This window comes from Erigeron canadensis, chromosome 6, assembly GCF_010389155.1.
Source record: "Erigeron canadensis isolate Cc75 chromosome 6, C_canadensis_v1, whole genome shotgun sequence".
NCBI lineage: Eukaryota > Viridiplantae > Streptophyta > Magnoliopsida > Asterales > Asteraceae > Erigeron > Erigeron canadensis.
In genome coordinates, this window is record NC_057766.1 from 7,313,509 (window position 1) to 7,332,193 (window position 18,685).

Below are 18,685 nucleotides of genomic sequence, written 5' to 3' on the forward strand. Positions count from 1 at the left end.
GCGGTTGTTGTGTCTAGCCGGAGAAGCAAGAAGATGAAGTGACCTGAGCCATCTAGTTGCATTGATCGGACGGCTGAGAGGAATCCCTTGGTACTTTTTTTTTACCCCATCCTCATATAGGGCATGAGAATATAAGGCTGTCGGGTATTTAAGCTTAGGTGTGGAACACTCACATATTGTTTTTTTAATCTATAAAAATCATGGGGGCCCATGCATTTATTAATTTAACAAGAAATAATAAAATATTAGTATGTGAGGGGTTCCACACCTAAGCTTAGGTGCCGGACAGCCTTATATTCCTCTTTCCCATATATATATATATATAGGTGCAAGTTATTTTAGGACCAATTTTAGGACATGTGATTTTTGTAACTTACACACCACCATGATCATCTCCGACCACCACCATGATTTTTCGGCCACCGTGTCGCCGAAAAATCATGTGTAAGTTACTTACACATGATTTTCCGGTAGGCCCGTCGCCAGAAAGTCTTAGTGTTTTTACAAAAAAGTCTTGTATATCGTAGTAGATGATGATGGTGGTGTGTAAGTTACAAAAAACACATGTCCTAATTGGTCATAAAATAAGTGGTGGTCCTAAAATAACCCACCCCTATATATATATATATATATATATATATATATATATATAGTTTCCTTATTTTTAAATACCATTTTTTTTGTAAGAACCATGAAAACTCTTAAATTATATATCTGTTCATATGTCTTTTTGTTCATTCACATGTGAAATGATATAAAACTATATGTTGTATAAGAAACTTTTTCAAGAAACCTTCAAATTAGTCTTCTATGAACTTGTGAATGAATTTGTTTACGTTTTTTGTTCACATGTGACAAACGGCTATATATAAGGTTTCGAAAAAAAATTTTCTTCTACAACATATGTTTTTACAACGTTTCACATGTGAATGAACAAAAAAAACATGTGTTCCAATATGAAATTTAAGAGTTCTCACGGTTCTTACAAAAAAAAAGTTTCTCAAAATAAGGGTTCCCTATATATATATATATATATATATATATATATATATGGGTGGGTTAATTTGAGAACATGTAAAAAAAAAGGAACGCGGGGACAAATCTCAGTCACTCATTTTCACTTCTCTTCTCAAATCTTAACCACTCATTTTTTTTTTCTCCTCTATAAATCATTTCATTCATTTAACTCATTCAAAATCTTTTATCTCAAAACCCGTATATCGATAAATTATAAAAATTATATGAATGTTTTTAAAATTTCGTGCTCTTTTTATAGAGAGGTCATTCGATATACTTTGGATAAATTTTTGATACGGTACGGGCTTCACCCTTTCGGGTATTAATAAGAGGTAGCTAGTGGGGTGATAGGTCATAGGGTGTCATAGGTGGATGATCGGTCATCGGGGGTGATAGGTCATTGAGGGTGATAAGTCATAGATGGTGATAGTCATAGGTGTGATTGGGTTTTTTCTGATTTGATACGGTACGGGCTTCACTTTTTCGGGTATTAATAAGGGGTAGCTAGTGGGGTGATAAGTCACAGAGTGTGATAAGTTATAAGAGATAATCGGTCATAAGGGGTGATAGGTCATAGGGGTAATCAATGATGAGGTGATCTACCTGACGGGCTCTGCCCTTAGCCGTACGGGCTTTGACCTTGGATTTAAAAGGTCGCCGAAAGTATATCGAATGACCTATCTCATGAAAGAGCACAAAGTTTTTAAGAACATCCATATAATTTTTTTTTATAATTTATTGATGTATAGTTTTTGAGATACGTAAAAGATTTTGAATTAATTAGATGAATGAAATGATTTATAGAGGAGAGAGAAAAAAAATAAATGGTTGAGATTTGAGGAGAGAGAAAAAAATGAGTGGCTAAAATTTGTCTTATTGTCCCCTTTTTTTTAGATGTTCTCAAATTATCTTTCTTATATATAATAAGCTCTATTTTCTTGTATTCATTATTATTGCTACGTAATTTTGTATGTTTCAAATTAACGTGTGGGTACCCATCTTGTAGTAATTAATTGACTAGTATATAAAGCAATATTTGTACCATTCATTCGCACCGAAATGATATTATACATGATTTTGACATAAAGACTTACGTAACATAGGTTTATGGGAAGTGATATATCTACAACTAATTTTACCCATCTACAATAACACATGCATTGTACAGTTGTACATTGTGCTATAAAATATATACAATTGTTGTAGATGGTTAAAAAATGATGTAAGTATATCACTTCCCTAGGTTTATGTTTATATAAGTATCATGGGTTTTTGTTATTAAAAATATATATAAATACCAAAAATAAAAATATGAATGAATTGTATTTTTGGTCCCTGTGTTATCACACCTTTTGCAAGTTTAATACAAACATATGCAAAGTCGTGAAACGCATCCTTGTCATATCACACCGGTTGCAATTTTGGTCCAACAATAACGTTTCGTCTATTTTTACTGTTAAAGACATCATGTGCCCCTCACGTGAAGGGCAATATTGTCTTTTCATATAAACGAGGACTATTTCTGCAACTAACCAACAAAAATATACAGGAAAATCACATCACCAAACCCTTATAAATCAAAAATCATAAATCCTATCTTACTTGATATAAACAAAATATATATCTATATCAATCTCTATATCATTTTGTATACAATTAAAATCATAACACTGAATAAAAAAGAAAACCCAGATCTATATATATATATATATATATCAACAACAACAATAATAGTTTCAAATTACCTCCAAATCCAAATCAACTCAAATCAAACCAAAAATCAAAACCCCGAGACCACCATTGTGCTGCCGCAAACCACCGCACCATGTATGCCCGCCGATCAGATGGAGCAAAACTTGTGGCGAAAAAATATTATGGGCTTCAAAAGCCTAATCCTGACAAGCTCAAATATGGTGTTTAAATTTGGTTATTAATGGTATGTAAGAATTATAGATATTGGGGGAGAATCCTTAAATTCATGTTAGATTAGTAATGAGAAAAGGATGGATAGATGGCAGGGAAGCATAAGTATAACACCACCACCGTCGATGACCAGACCACCACCACCATCGATGACTGGACCACCACCACCGTCGATGACCATAACCAGAGCTTCTTTGTTTAACATGTCTTTTATTGGATTTCATTGGATTTTTTGTGGTTTCATACCATCACACATATACATACACAACCGCAAATACACACACACACACACACACACACACACATATATATATATAGAGAGAGAAAGAGAGATAGAGAGAGAGCGTGTGTCCAAGAAGTGCATATATGTATAACAAAGGATTTGGTTGTGATATCTGATATATAGATATTGATGGGATGTATGGATGGATTCATGATATAGATTATTTGGGTTTGGAGTTGGAAGAAAAGAAAGGCATGAAAAAAATATGGAGTAATAATCTGCCAATAAAGATGTATAGATGATGATGATATGGGGGTAAAAGAGTCTTTTACTCTCTCACGTGAGGGGCACATGATGTCTTTAACGGTAAAAATAGACGGAACGTTACTGTTGGACCAAAATTGCAACATGTGTGATATGACAGGGATGCGTTTCATGACTTTGCACATGTTTGTATCAAACTTGCAAAAGGTGTGATAACACAGGGACCAAAAATGCAATTTGTTCTAAAAATATTGATTTCTACTATATATATTTACTATCTAAAAATAAAATTGGACCATAGATAGCATTAGTTTTTTGCAGATATATCTATACTTACTCTATTATAAAACAAACTATCCTCCCATTTTTTCAACTCTCTACCTTTAAAATACCCAAAATACCATTAATTTTTAACACATTCCTAACTCACACACTAAATCTACCAAATATATCCCTAAAATATTTTCCAACTATATTTATCCAAACTATCTATCTCTTTTATTCATTAATTTAAATATTTTCACCTAATATCTTTATAATACTCTTAATAAAATTATTTACAGAAAATACATCTCTTAACCATAAGATAACTACACTACTATTCACATCAATTACTTTTAGATTAATAACCACATCATTACCACCATTGCCACCATCACCACCCGTTGTCGCCACCGTCGCCGCATTGCGCGGGTACCCATCTCGTACAACAAAATAAAAAGTTATTTACCGAACATATCACATCTATTTTTTAAAGATATATTTACCGGGTGGTGATTTTTACACGAAACATATTATTTCATACACAATAATTTTTAACATTTTGACATTTAAACTGGTATCTATCCTTGTTTCGCCTACCAATTATTACTCTACTAAATATTGAAACCAATTAGCCTCATCCCATTTTCATATTGATGCATTTGAACTTTAATATAATCTTTTACCCACACTTCTATTAATTTTTCTTTTTCTTTTTTATTAAAGTCCTAATCAATAATCATTATTCACAACCCTCCCCCAAACAAGAATTTATGTGGACATGTGGCTCGGTTAACCGGCCCGTTCTCTCAATTCCACTACCACATTACAAATCACAAGTAAACATGCGATTGATTGGAAAAGTGAGTGTGGGGTTGTCACACAACTAAGTTGGGTGAAAAACCTCCCACATATTAATATTTTTAATATTAATGAATAAATGATAGGCTCTTGATTTTTATGGAATAAAAAATCAAGATGTGAGGGGTTTTCACCCAAGTTGGGTGTGGGACAACCCCACCTTCACTTCGCCAAATATATATATATATATATATATATATATGGGGATGAGAATATAAGACTGTTAGGTACCTAAGCTTAGGTGTGGAACACTCACATATTATTTTTTAATCCATAAAATTCATAGGGGCCATGTGATTTAATTAAAATTCAACAAATATTAAAAAATTTGTATGTGAGGGGTTCCACACCTAAGCTTAAGTATCAAACAGCCTTATATTCACTTTTCCCTATATATATATATATATATCTTGAGTCCCAATGTTAATTGTAAATTTAATGATGACAAATCTGATGTATAAACACTTAGAAATCTTTTGGTTCTTGTAATCTGATCTGGGTCAGACTAAGCTGACACAGCTTGCGATCTGTAACTGGCCCAGATCATGCTTCTTTCTTTGTAACTGTTTATCTTATGGAAGCAAGTGTTGTTCAAGCTGCATCAAATGGTTATAGCATCTAGTCCAAGTAGAAGAGGAGGATTGAAGATAGAAGATCAAGTTGTTAGTGGAAGACAACTTGGGATTAGCAGTCAGCTTGGAAACACTTAGACATATTTGCTCTTGACAAACGAGCAATCTGTTTCTGACAATCAAGTGAAGATAACAACCTAGATTTGTTGATAAGGACAAATGACGTGACTAGGAAGGTTCCTAGAATCTAGGTTGGTGACAGAAATACATATGCGTGTCCATACTCTTATTGGAGGATCAAAATGACGTGCTGCAGGTTTTGGGGACCACAAGTACGATGAAGGCATGATCCAATATTCCTTTGATCGTCTAACAAATGAAGAATACGTGGCTTATTTGGATACCAAGAGAAGAATGGTTTTCACCTATAAAAGCCACATTCCTTGTATGCATATGTGTGACATTCCTTTGAATCATTCTTCACATAAGTTCTCTTTGCTCTTACACACAGTTTAGTCTGTGAGAAGTTAGCTTGGGTTGATTCTCTTGAGCTAGCACTTATTGATTGTTGTTTGTCATTTCAAGAGTTGTTTAGATATTTGTAGGTTATCTTGTTTCCGCAACAACCCTGTAATTCTTTGTATAGATTATATCTTAATAAAGGATTACATTTGAAAACCACAATCTGTGTTCAAGAATGTTTATTTACTGCTTTACTGTTTTATTGATTCTTATCACTTACATTGCTTATATTTCAATCTGAGTCTTTAAATCGTATTTCAAAAGTTGGTTAAGAATTAAGGAAAAGTTGTATTCACCCCCCTCTACAACTGTTCTGTGTCCATTATACTCTTGTATATTGTGACACCGTGGGACATAATAAGTGGTATCAGAGCCAGGTTGAGAATTAACTTGACTTGATCCTTGCTTATTTTCCTTTATAGTAAAGCATAATGTCATCCTATGTTGATAATGGTTCTTCTACCTGACCACCCATGTTTGGCAAAGATGATTTTAGTGGGTGGAAAGGTCGCATGTCTTTGTTCCTTGAAATCCACCGATAACAATATGCCTGACATCCTTGCGGATGGTCCGTATGTTCCTACACAGACTATGATGGTTGAAGCTGTGGTAAGGGAAGGTCAACAAACCATTCCTGCCACAGTTAAATCCATTGCTAAGGACAAGGCAGATTGGGTGAATGAGGATAGGAGACTAGCCAACTTGGATGTGAAGGCTAGAAATTTCATTGTCCAAGTTGTGCCTAAAGACGTTTACCATTCAATTAAAATGTGTTCAACTGCTAAGAATACGTGGGGTACATTGACTATCATGTTTGAGGGTTGCTCTACCTCCATGGAATCTACCATTACTACTCTTACTAGGAGGTATGGGAGATTTTTCTCCTTGAGAAATGAATCCTTGACTGATACTCATACCCGCTTTAATGCTTTGGTTAATGATCTTGCTGCTATTGGAATAACTAAGAAAAATGAAGTTTTAAAAAGAAAATTTCTTGATTCATTACCACCAAAGTGGAATAATTATATCTCTTCTGTGAAACTAAGTTCTGTGTATAAAGATCTTGATCTCCATGGGCTCTTTGGTTTACTTCATAAACAAGAGTGTTCAGAAGCTGAGAAGTTGATTGCTATGGGTGATTCTTATAGCCAGCCTCCTACTGCACTTGTTGCATCAATGACTGAACACCCTAGCTCAATATATAATGAGATCATGCCTTGTGTTAATGAATCTGTTGCTGTGATTTCTAATACTAACTCTGTTTGTTCTGAGTCTGATTGTGATGAATCTGATGGTGAAGAGATAGCCAATGAAGTGGCTATGTTAGATGAAAGGATAAGAAGGAGATCTTTTGGTAAGTTCAAGGGAAAAGAAAAGAGTGGACAAGCTGATAAGACAAAGAAGCCATTTGACATGTCCAAAGTCACTTGCTACAAGTGTGGTAAGCCTGGAAATATGGCTGATGATTGCAAATCCAAAGAGTCTTCTCAAGCTGTGTCAACCAAAGGAGGAAGAAGTGAAAAATACTCAAAGCTCAAGACCAAATAGCTTTGAAAGCACAGGTGGCTGAGCTGAGTAAGAAGATTGAGAAAGATGAGAAAAGTCTGATTGCCAAAGATTGGGCTGAGAGTGCCACATCTTCAGATGATGAGAAGTACAAAGATGCCAAGTGCTTCATGGCCAAAGAAGTTTCTCAAAAGTTTGCTGACAATCTTGTCAGAATACAAGAGCAATCTGAGTCAGCTCACAAAGCATCCACCAGTCAGACTGCTCCACCTGAGGTAACTATTTTTTCCAATCTGTGTGACAATGAAAAACTGTTAAGATTAAATAGATTTGGTGATGAGGTTCTCTTGCAAAAACATTATAATCAAGAACTTAAAAAGGAAAATTCAACTCTGAAACAAGAAGTAAGCTCAAAGAATTTCACCATTGAAAAGTTGGAGTTTGAAGTAAAAGCTCAAAAACAATTAAACTCTATTTTGGTCAACGAAGCTAAAACTTCAGAAGAAAAGTTTTTGAAAATCAAACACATAACTGAGTCATGGTGTACTGGTTCTAAAAGGGCTGCAAAATGTGTTAATGTACAAGTTCCTCATCAAGTTCAAGCTATTTTTGATGGTGACTATGACAGAGCTATTGCTATTAGTGAAGTCTGTGCCATGGAACCTTGTTATCAGCCTCCTTCACCACCCAAAATACAAACCAAAGGAAAGAACTCTAAACCAATCCAGTTGGTTCAGAAGTCTGGTATTGGGTTTGATGATCTTGAAGTTATTGGGAAAACCATTGCAGAAGCTGTGTCTGAATCTGATAGGGTACTGAGGAAACTCTTGATTTGTCAAAATTGACTATTACTCAATCTGTGTCAAATTTAAAATCCAAAAGAAACAAAAGAAAAGTTAGAGATCACAATGCTCCAAAAGAGAAAGTTAAGTTTTTGAAGAATGAGAAGTTTGGTTCTAAAGAAAATTTGTCACCAACAAAATCTGTGTCTAATTCAAACTACCTTAAGTTTGACTCTAACAAAATGATTTCTAAGTATGTTGAGTCCAGAAAAGGTGAGATTTCTAATGATGTTAATTTACTTACCAATGTGTCTGATCCTAAAATTATTGATCAAAGTAAATTGAGGTCGGAATGTAAGAAATCTGGAATAGGTAGAGGTTTTGCTAAGAAGGAAACTCTAAATGTTGCTAGAAAGAATTTCAAATCTGGTAAGGGTCAGATCAAGAAACAATGGGTTTCAAAATGTGATAATAACATTAGTTCAGTTTCCCAATCTGAGTCAGACCCTACGGTCAGATCTGCTGAACCCATCCTTGGATAGGTTCCTAAAAAGAACTAATCTCTTATTGCAAATGCAAGGCTATCATGATGCACATACCTGGCACTTGGACAGTGGGTGTTCCAAGCAAATGACCGGATGTAAGTCCCTGCTATGTAACTTTAGGACAAGCGCTGGTCCTAGTGTTACATTTGGAGATGACTCTCAAGGAAGAACTGAAGGATTTGGTATACTTTCAAATGGTCCCCTCACTTTCAGAAGGGTATCATATGTGAATGGCTTGAAGCACAATCTGATAAGTGTGAGTCAATTGTATGATGCTGGCTATGAAGTAAGATTCCGATCTGATAAGGGAATTGTTCTGGATTTAGAAGGTAATGTGGTGTTGATTGCAGATAGAGATGATTCATTGTATTCTTTTGACATGAGAAATGCAACTGTGACAAAAGAAGTTTGTTTCATGTCAAAGACTCAAGATGAATTGAATTGGTTGTGGCATAAGAGACTGTCTCACATGAACTTCAAAGACATCAACAAGCTGTGTAAGAAGGAGTTGGTGTCTGGTTTGCCTGTAAATAAGTATGAGAAGGAAAAGCTGTGTGGTCCTTGTGAAAAAGGAAAGCAACACAAAGCTACTTTCAAGTCAAAAACATGCTTAACCATTGACAGTTGTCTAGATTTGCTTCATATGGATCTATTTAGACCAATAAGTACTCCCTCATTCACTGGGATGAGATATACTTTGGTCATAGTTGATGAATTTTCAAGATATACATGGGTCTTCTTTCTAAAGCACAAGAGTGATGCTGCTGATAGTATTATTCATTTCATAAAGCAAGCTGAAATACTTTATAAAAGGCCTGTTAGGCAGTTAAGAAGTGACAATGGAACTGAATTCAAAAATGTCACTCTTAATTCATCCTGTAGTGAAAAGGGTATTTCACAAGTTTACTCAGCTGCAAGAACTCCTCAACAAAATGGTGTAGCAAAAATAAGAAACATAACACTTATTGAAGCTGCAAGATCCATGATGGCACAAAACAATGTCAAGTCTCATTTTTGGGCTGAAGCTATACACACAGCCTGCTTCACCCAAAACAGATCTCTTATTGTGAAAAGGCACCAAAAGACTGCATATGAACTTCTTAGGGGGAGAAAACCAGAAATTGGCTTTCTAAGAATGTTTGGTAGTCCTTGTTTCATTCTAAATCAGAAGGACCATCTTGGAAAGTTTGATGAGAAAGCAGATGAAGGTATCCTACTTGGATATGCTACAATGATGAAGGCCTACAGAGTTTACAACAAAAGAACTAATGTAACAAATGTGGTTCTTGACTCTTTGACTATGTGTATTTTTGACTAAGTATTAGTTAATCAATATATGTTCTAGTGCATTTAAGGTTCAATTGAGTGCAATGTGTTCATATGGGCCAATTTATTGTTCAAGTTGAGAATTATGTGCTAGTCGAGATCATTAATAGGTGCTAATCGATTTTTCACTTAGATGACATTCAAGCTAACTAGTAAAATGTAAATGGATCCTACCCATGGGTTGTGCCCAACCCATGACCCACCCAAGTTAACCCAACCCTATCCCTTTTTTTCCCCACCCATTTCTCCATCTCTTTCTTATTCTTATTTACTTACAATCACACACACTCAAGCTCTCAATCTCTCTCTAATTTAATTCACAAATTTAATGATGTTCAAGTAGAAATCATAACAAAATCATCATCCTCCTCATCATTCTAGCATCATATAAAAAAAATTCAAGGTTTCAAGTGCAAGAAAAAGCTCCATTTAGGTCAAATTCGGGTTTGGTTGCTTGTGGAAGTTTTGGTAAGTGTTTTCTATCTCAAATTCATCATTTCTTACTTATAAACTTGTTTCTAGTTATAACAAAGTGTTTTCGGGTCACAAATCGAGTCAAAATGGATTAGGGTTTCATTAGGGTTTTGGGTTGATTTGTAAGGATTTAATGATGGATTTGATGTTTTGGGACAAGATTATGATATGGGTTATGTTCAATGATGTTAAAATATGGTGATTTATGCATAAAAATGTGTTTTGGAGCTTCCTTAGTCGATCTTGGAGTCAAAAATCTGCCAGTAGGAGCACGGCCACTCAGACAGACGCTCAGTGCTTGTGGCTGCAGTTTTCCCATAATACAGATGCTCACACGGCCGACCGTGCGAGCGGCCGCAGTCTTTCTGTTCCTTCCCCAACTTTTCGTTCGGTTATCGGTCGACTTTTAATGATCCAAAACTTGTTTAATGGTCTTATATTAACATTCTAAGGTCAACAAAATTGATTAAACAAATTTCTAAACACTTTGATTTCCATATCAAATTTTGGTGCTAAGTCATTGAACCGTGTTTAGCCAAAACCCTTTATTTGTCGTTTGAATGCCCCGAATCACTTCTAAACCACCTTGGGGGAAGTTGTGGTATTGTATAACTAGTGTTGACCATGACTTGTATTGTGACACGTATTGTTAGGTTGTGGGCATTTGACGATTGTTGGACAACTTTAACTAGAGATTCACTCCTTTTGCCAATCAATGTGAGTTTTCGTAGCTTCTCTTACTCTTTTAAGAGTCGGGCTGAAAAGTGTACTTCGTGCGTGATGACATTTGTGATTTACATGTTGTGCGATGGTTTTGTTGATGTGCCGATATGTGATTCGTTGTATGGTTACTTGTGTATGTATGATGAGTTTGTTTAGGATAGTTGGGTATATATGGAGGATGATAATGCCTTTGAAAGGTTGGAGATGTGGTGAGAAGGCTGCGGGTGACCCTATATATAAACATCAAAGGCCTTTCAAAAGTAGTATCATACGAAGTATATACACACGGAGTTGGTTATGTGTGTGGACAATGATGGTCATGGATGATCAATATATGTGCAATGAATGCAAATGAGGGGCTTGATGACAATACAAACGGGCACTTTTAGTGCTTGATGACATTATACGGGTACGATACGTACTTGATGACAATTATGGATGACATGAGAACAATTGAGGGACATTGTGTGCAAGTGTGAGATCATTGGTCATGTTAGATACTTAATTGATGTCTAAGTTCTTGTTCTTTATGTTTGTGTATGTGATGGATGGCATTGGTACGTGTTCTTGTTCCTTCTTTCCTACGAACTCACCAACCTAGTGTTGACATTGTTTAGTACACTTTTCAGGTAACCAAGATAACCCAAGAGCTTGATTGCATTGCTAGAAGTTGGACTATGACCATGGATCCGTGATTCATTTCCCATTGATGGGACTCGCTTAGGATCATGAGCCATCTTTTGATATCATTTTTGTAAAACTCTTGATGGTTGTATGCTCCTTATGCTTTTGTGATTTTATAACTAAATTGTTGGGTTCACGGAATCCTTTTAATTTCATATAGTTTCGTTCTACGGTAATTCCATCTTGTGTCATGCTTTCGGTGCATTTCGAGCCTAGCTCGGGGTGTTACAACTAAGACCATCGAAATCTCTGTAAATGTGAATATTGATGAGAGTTGCTCAAAGCCAGTTTGCACTCCATCTAAAGATGAAGACATTAATTTTGAAGAGCTGGTTGTTCCTGAGAATAAGCCTCCCTCTAATCCACCTGTTGAAGATAAGAATGCTCAAACTCAGGGGGAGCAGCTGATTGAAGAAGAAGAGATACCAATCTTTGAAAATGTGCAAGCTGATCCCACTCCTACTCAAGAAGTTGATCAAAATCCATCAAATGACTCCCAAGCTGACTCAGATCCTGCATTTCCACTCCATGCTGATCAACCTTTTCATCAAGTTGATCATGTTGGACCTTTAAATCTGAATCAGCCCATTGTCCAAGAATCCATCAATGCACATCACGTTACTAAATGGATAAGGAGTCATCCCATCAATCAAATCATTGGTGATCCATTATCTGGTGTTAAAACAAGAAGAAAGGCAACAGGAAATTTTTGCATGTTTGTAAATTTTGTTAGCAAAATGGAACCAACTGAGGTTGTTGAGGCTCTGGCTGATCCATCTTGGGTAAATGCTATGCAAGATGAACTTACACAGTTTGAACGAAACAAGGTTTGGGAACTTGTTCCAAGACCTTATCATAAGACTGTGATTGGAACCAGGTGGGTCTACAGAAATAAAATGGATGAAAGAGGAGTTGTGACCAGAAACAAGGCAAGATTGATTATGATGAAACCTTTGCTCCTGTGGTAAGATTGGAAGCCATAATAATGTTCTTTTGTTTTTCTGCTCACAAAGGTTTCAAGGTCTATCAAATGAATGTGAAGAGTGCTTTTCTGAATGGGAAACTGGAAGAAGAAGTCTATGTTGAACAACCTCCAGGTTTTGAAAGCTCAAAGTATCCTGACCATGTATTTAAGCTTGACAAGGCACTCTATAGACTCAAACGAGCTCCAAGAGCATGGTATGATACTCTGTCTAAATTTTTGTTAGAAAACAAGTTCAAAAGAGGTAATGTTGACAAGACTTTGTTTGTGAGGAAATACAATGGTGATATTCTTCTTGTACAAATTTATGTAGATGATATAATATTTGGGTCTAGCAATGAAAAACTTTGCAAAAAGTTTTCTCAATTAATGTCTAAAAAGTATGAAATGAGTGATGGGAGAACTTAACTATTTTCTTGGTTTACAAGTCAAACAAACTAAAAATGGTATTTTCATAAATCAAGGAAAATATGTTAAAGACTTATTGAACAAATTTGGTTTTAGTAATTGCTCACCTATGAAAACTCCTATGGGAACTGGTGATAAGCTGAGTGAAAACAAAGGTGGTAAACCTACTGATGTCACAACTTATAGGGGTATGATAGGATCATTACTTTACTTGACTGCTAGCAGACCTGACATTATGTTTGCTACATGTCTTTGTGCAAGATATCAAGTTAGTCCTAAAAAATCACATCTTAAAGCTGTGAAGAGAATTTTTTGATACCTTAAAGGAAGTCCCAATCTGGGTCTTTGGTATCCCAAAGACTCAGGATTTGATCTAATTTGCTATTCAGATTCTGACTTTGCAGGCTGCAAGATTGATAAAAAAAAAAGTACTTCAGGAGCATGTCAATTGCTTGGCAATAGACTTGTAAGCGGGTCCAGCAAGAAGCAACATTCAGTTTCTATTTCCACTGCAGAAGCTGAGTATGTTGCTGCAGGAAGTTGTTGTTCACAAGTTTTGTGGATGCAATTTCAGCTTCAAGACTATGGTGTTACTACCTCAAAGACTCCAATCTTTTGTGACAACACAAGTGCCATAGAAATTTTCAACAATCCTGTACTTCATTCAAGGACTAAGCACATTGATATCGGATATCACTTTACCAGAGATCATGTGATGAAAGAAGATGTTGAACTCCATTTCATTTCAACAGATAATCAGTTAGCTGACTTGTTCACAAAGCCATTGGATGAAAACAGGTTCAATTATCGTATAAGTAAGCTTGGTATGCTAAATATGTAAGAGGCAGTGAGATAATTAATGAAAAATCCAACCCCTTGAATGATATTCAAAGTTTTAAGGGGAAGCTGTGTTTGACCCAGACTACCTTCTTTTACATGGTATATATCAAGTAAAAATGGGTAAGCTGAGTCTGACCCAGCTTGGAAGTTGTTTTTGTTATTAAATATCTCAGTGCGTTTTATTATTTAGATTATTTTATTTAGTTTACTTATTCATCTATTTTTTGAATAATGGGAGTGTGACACATGTGGTAGTAACGAACTTTTACTGCAAAAAGTGCACCCCACTAGTTGTTCTCTTCCAATCAAAATGTTTCTCTCTCGTCCCTCCTAATGGTTATTTTAAAAAATATATATATTTTAATTAAGTATATATACTCAATTTAACCTAATCCCCAAATCAATTGCATTTTCACTCTCTTATTTCATCTCTTTGTTTATCCAATCTGTGTCTAGTTCCATTGAAATTTTAATTTGTTAAAAACTTCTTTTGTTTTTTTAATCAATAATCAATGGCATCATCATCATCTTCTGCTACTCGGTCTGCTAATAAATCAAACAATAATAATAATGGTTCTTCTTCATCGGAATCGGGAGTCCAATACCCAGCTCCAATAAGCGCAAATAAGCTTTCACCTTATGTGGTGGGAAGTGATGTGGTTGTGAGTCCGGCTGATCTTGATACTGGTAAAATCAAGATCGTCAATCTCGTTTGTGCCAATATTCATCCACCTTCCTGGGCAAAAGGTTATGATGACATTGTTGCCTTTTTATGGCATCATCCATTTGGCAAAATGCTGATTGAAAAGCCAGATGTGGTGTTTCAAGATCTACTTTGTAAATTTTGGGCGATCTGTGTGGTCAAACAGATGAAGAAAGGAGATGTTGCAATCCGAGGCACCATCCTTAATGGTAAGAAACATGTACATATTACTTTGAAGAGACTTAGGTCTGCATTTGAACTGTCTTATATGCCTGAAGATGATTATGAAAATGTGGGCACTCACACTGAAGCCAAAAATATTTTGCCAATCTGTGGATATTCTGGTCCATTGGCTTCAGTGGTTAAAATGAAACATTTATCTGGCATTTGGAATTATCTTCTTAGTACTTTAAGCAAATCTTTACAAATGAAGGCAGGCAGTTTTGATCAGCCTAATGTCTTAGAATTGCAACTTTTTCATTCAATGGTCACTATGACCAGAGTAGATTATGCAGGACTCATATTCAGAGACTTAGTTGGTCGAGTCAACAATAAGACTTATACCATACCTTATGGTAGAATTCTTGCACTCATCATAGAAGCAATTCTTGATAGTGACTTCAGTTTAGCAACTGGCCAGACTGTGGAATGCAAGGCCATTAACTCTAATATTTTTAATAGTCCCAAGGTAACTGCGCAGGGTTTGACCCAAGCAATGCAGATTTACCTTGATTTTTGCAGAAGAAGATAAAGAGAACAACAAGCATTAGAGGAAGTTGCCTCTCCTTCGACGCGATCTGGGTCCAACACTCAATCTGCCAATCAGGAGAGTCAAGGTACACATGCTTCTAAATCCTTAGACTCTTCCAAATCTACTTCTTCTTCTTCTTCTTCAAAAGAGGGTGAAGGGTTGGCCACAACATCAGCCACCCTAGCCACACCCTCATCCACCTTTTCTCAATCCGCCTCTAAAAGATCCATTATTGAGGACTTAGTACCTCACAATGCTAAAAAGAAAAGAACAAAGAAATCTATATCAGCTTCTGGGGTTGACAAATCAACAATTATCAGAATTAAAGTCCCCCAAGGTGCATTGGAAGCTGAGGAACGTTCCCATGCTGACTCTGCCACCCAAGTTGATAAGCCAAAATCACCACACCCATCAGCACTCTCCAAAAGAGTGTAGACAAGTTAAAGGGAACAACCACTTCTCCCCAACCCTCCAAACAGGGTGAAGGTATTTGAACAAAGACCTCCTCCCAAGGTCATATTGTGAGTCCACCAACTTCACAATCATCAGCCTCCCAAAAGGTTGATGATATCATTAAAGGGACAACAGTGGATCCAGCCTAGATCCAACAAGAGTCAGAGTTTATGCACTTCAATCCTGAGGATGATCAACCAAAGGATGCAAGTATCGAATGCCAAGGTGACACTGCTTGTATTCCCCAGGTTGGTCAAACTCCTTCTTTCTTACACTCTGAGTCTGCACAGGATGCCAATGTCTCTTCTAGACCACAAAGAGAGATACAGGCCTCAATAATTCTCCCTGAGGATATTTTGGTGCAACAACACACCTCTGTTGAAGGGCAATCATTTACACTTAACATTACACCTGCAGGGTCTGTGTCTGCATCTGTCCTTGGACAGAGGGATCCTGTAGGTTACATGGCTCTCTTTAGGGAGGCCATGCTAGCCCCTTGTGCAGCAATGGGAACCATTGATGGTCCTCACGATGTCAATGAGAATACAGTCACTATCTCAGGAAGTGACTCTTCATTCGATGATGTGCTTGCCCATCCATCCTTAAGGGATGCTCTGATGGAAGATGCCAGTGGAGGAGATGATCAAAATCAAGATCAACATATTCCCACTGGCCCACAATCTGAATTTCAAGTCAATCCTCCTCAGATTGTTTAGCACATCATCTCATCTGACAAATCTTCTCATGAGACTCACTCTCATGAGCAAATGCTCCTAAACTCCCTTAGGCCCCACCCCTGCCTATATGAGCCTAATGACCATGATTCTAAGGACTGCAGGCTGCTCTTTCCAGAGTCAGTGGTTTTTAAACCAACTGCATGTTCTTCCCAAGCTACCACCATCTCATTTATGGATGTGGTAAATCAGTTCACTGAGTTCAAATCAACCTATAAGGTTAAGAGCTCAAAGCTAGTTGAAAGCTTGGAAAAGATCCAAAAGGATCAGGAATTGACGGATTTGAATGTGGAAAAGCTAAGTCAAGAACATATTGCATTGAAAGAGAATGTATTGAAGGCAGTTGACTTGATGCAAAAGAACTAAAGCAAGCTGACAGAGTCTCTTGATAGGTTAACAAAGGCAATTAATGAAGAGAAGGAAAGACACAAGAGCACTCTGAGTCAGATTGAAAAGGCAACAACCAAGTTCACAAGAGATGTCACTATTGAACTAAAAAATGCCAACAAATCTCAAGCTGATTTCAAGAAAGAACTGGTTGACATTTCAAAAAGTGTGAACACTAACATTGCCAACCTTCACAATGACCGTGTTGATCTTCATAGGGCTTGGACCATCAACAACTTCAAAATTGATCAAATAAGTACTAAACTCAGTGGTGTCTTTGCTACTCCAGTTAGCTCCTTCCCTGCTGATGATGACAAAAAGGGGGAGAAGAAAAGGAGTGATGCTGAGATTGAGCAATAAAGAATTCAGGTAGAAAAAGACAAATCTGAGTACTTGAAGAAGTTGGATGAAAGGAATCAAAAGGCCATAAAAGAAAGGGAGGCTAATGATAGAAGGATGGTTGTGTCTAGTTCAAATGTGGAAGTTGAGGAGATAAAAATGCCAGAATTTGAGTCTGGTGGTGAAAATGTCAGAATTGTAGATGAAGAGACTGTGAAGGAGAGTGGTGTAATTGAGGGGAAGACCACTGATGGTAAAATTGGAGATATAAGGAAGGATGTTGGAGTTGAAAATGTTGTTGATGTTGAAAAAGAAATTGTTGGGGGAGAAGATGGTGAAAAAGTTATGGATAAAGGGAAGTCTGTCCAAGCTGCCCCTGTGCAAGCTGTGTCTTCTAAAACTGACACAGCTCCTAAATAAGTTAATGTTGAATCCTCTTCAAGTGATGATACAGTCACCTTGTCTCAGTTCAAATTAAAGAAAAGAAAAACTGAAGCTGGGTCAAGTGGTGTGAAGGTTTTAACACTAGAGGAAAAAGATTGGGAGCTGGCTGTTCAACAAGCACCTGATCTTAAGATGTCAGTTAAAGAGGCATATAAACTGGTGGTGGAAGACAGACTAGAAAGGGAAAAGATGGCTGAATTACAATCAGATCCTGAAGTTGCCAAGGTTTTTCAAGAAACACTGAATGAGGAAGAAAAAGAAGACCTTGCAACTATAGGATCCAAAAGGAAAGCTGTGAGAAAAGAAAAGAAGAAAGAGGTGTTTCACAAGAGGTGTATTTAAGAAAAATATAAACTTTTACTAGAAATAAAAATTTTGATTTCCAAACAATTGATTTAATCGATTTTGTGTTAGCCACAAAATAAACTTAAAAAAAAGTTGTATTAACCTGAATTAAATTAATGCGGTAAAAATATAAATAAGTATGTTTTTTTGTTGTATCTATACTCGTTATAAAAAATTATAGCCCTATTTTAAATGTTGCTCATTTTGGGATATATAGATTGTTCAAGTCGTCCTTGATAATTAAACTAAATTATCAATCACCTATTTTTTAAAATATTTCTACTAACGCTATACATCAGTTACCTATATCACTCGACGCCGTCATTACTACCAGTTGCTGCATTACTACCCGTGACTACCACATCATTACTATTGCACCGCGCGACTATATATTTGTAAAAAGATTGTTTCCTCATGAAAACTCAAGTAGTTGATTTTCAATTAAAAATTAATGTTTACAAATGTTATAAATATCTTTCAAAATTTACCTGCAAAGTCAAATACGAAGTTAATTAACAAGAAGATTACGATTATAAAAAAAAATTAACCAATCATTTGGATTGGATTAGCAAAACACATTAGTCGGTTTATCCAAGTAACGCGTGGACCCAAATTA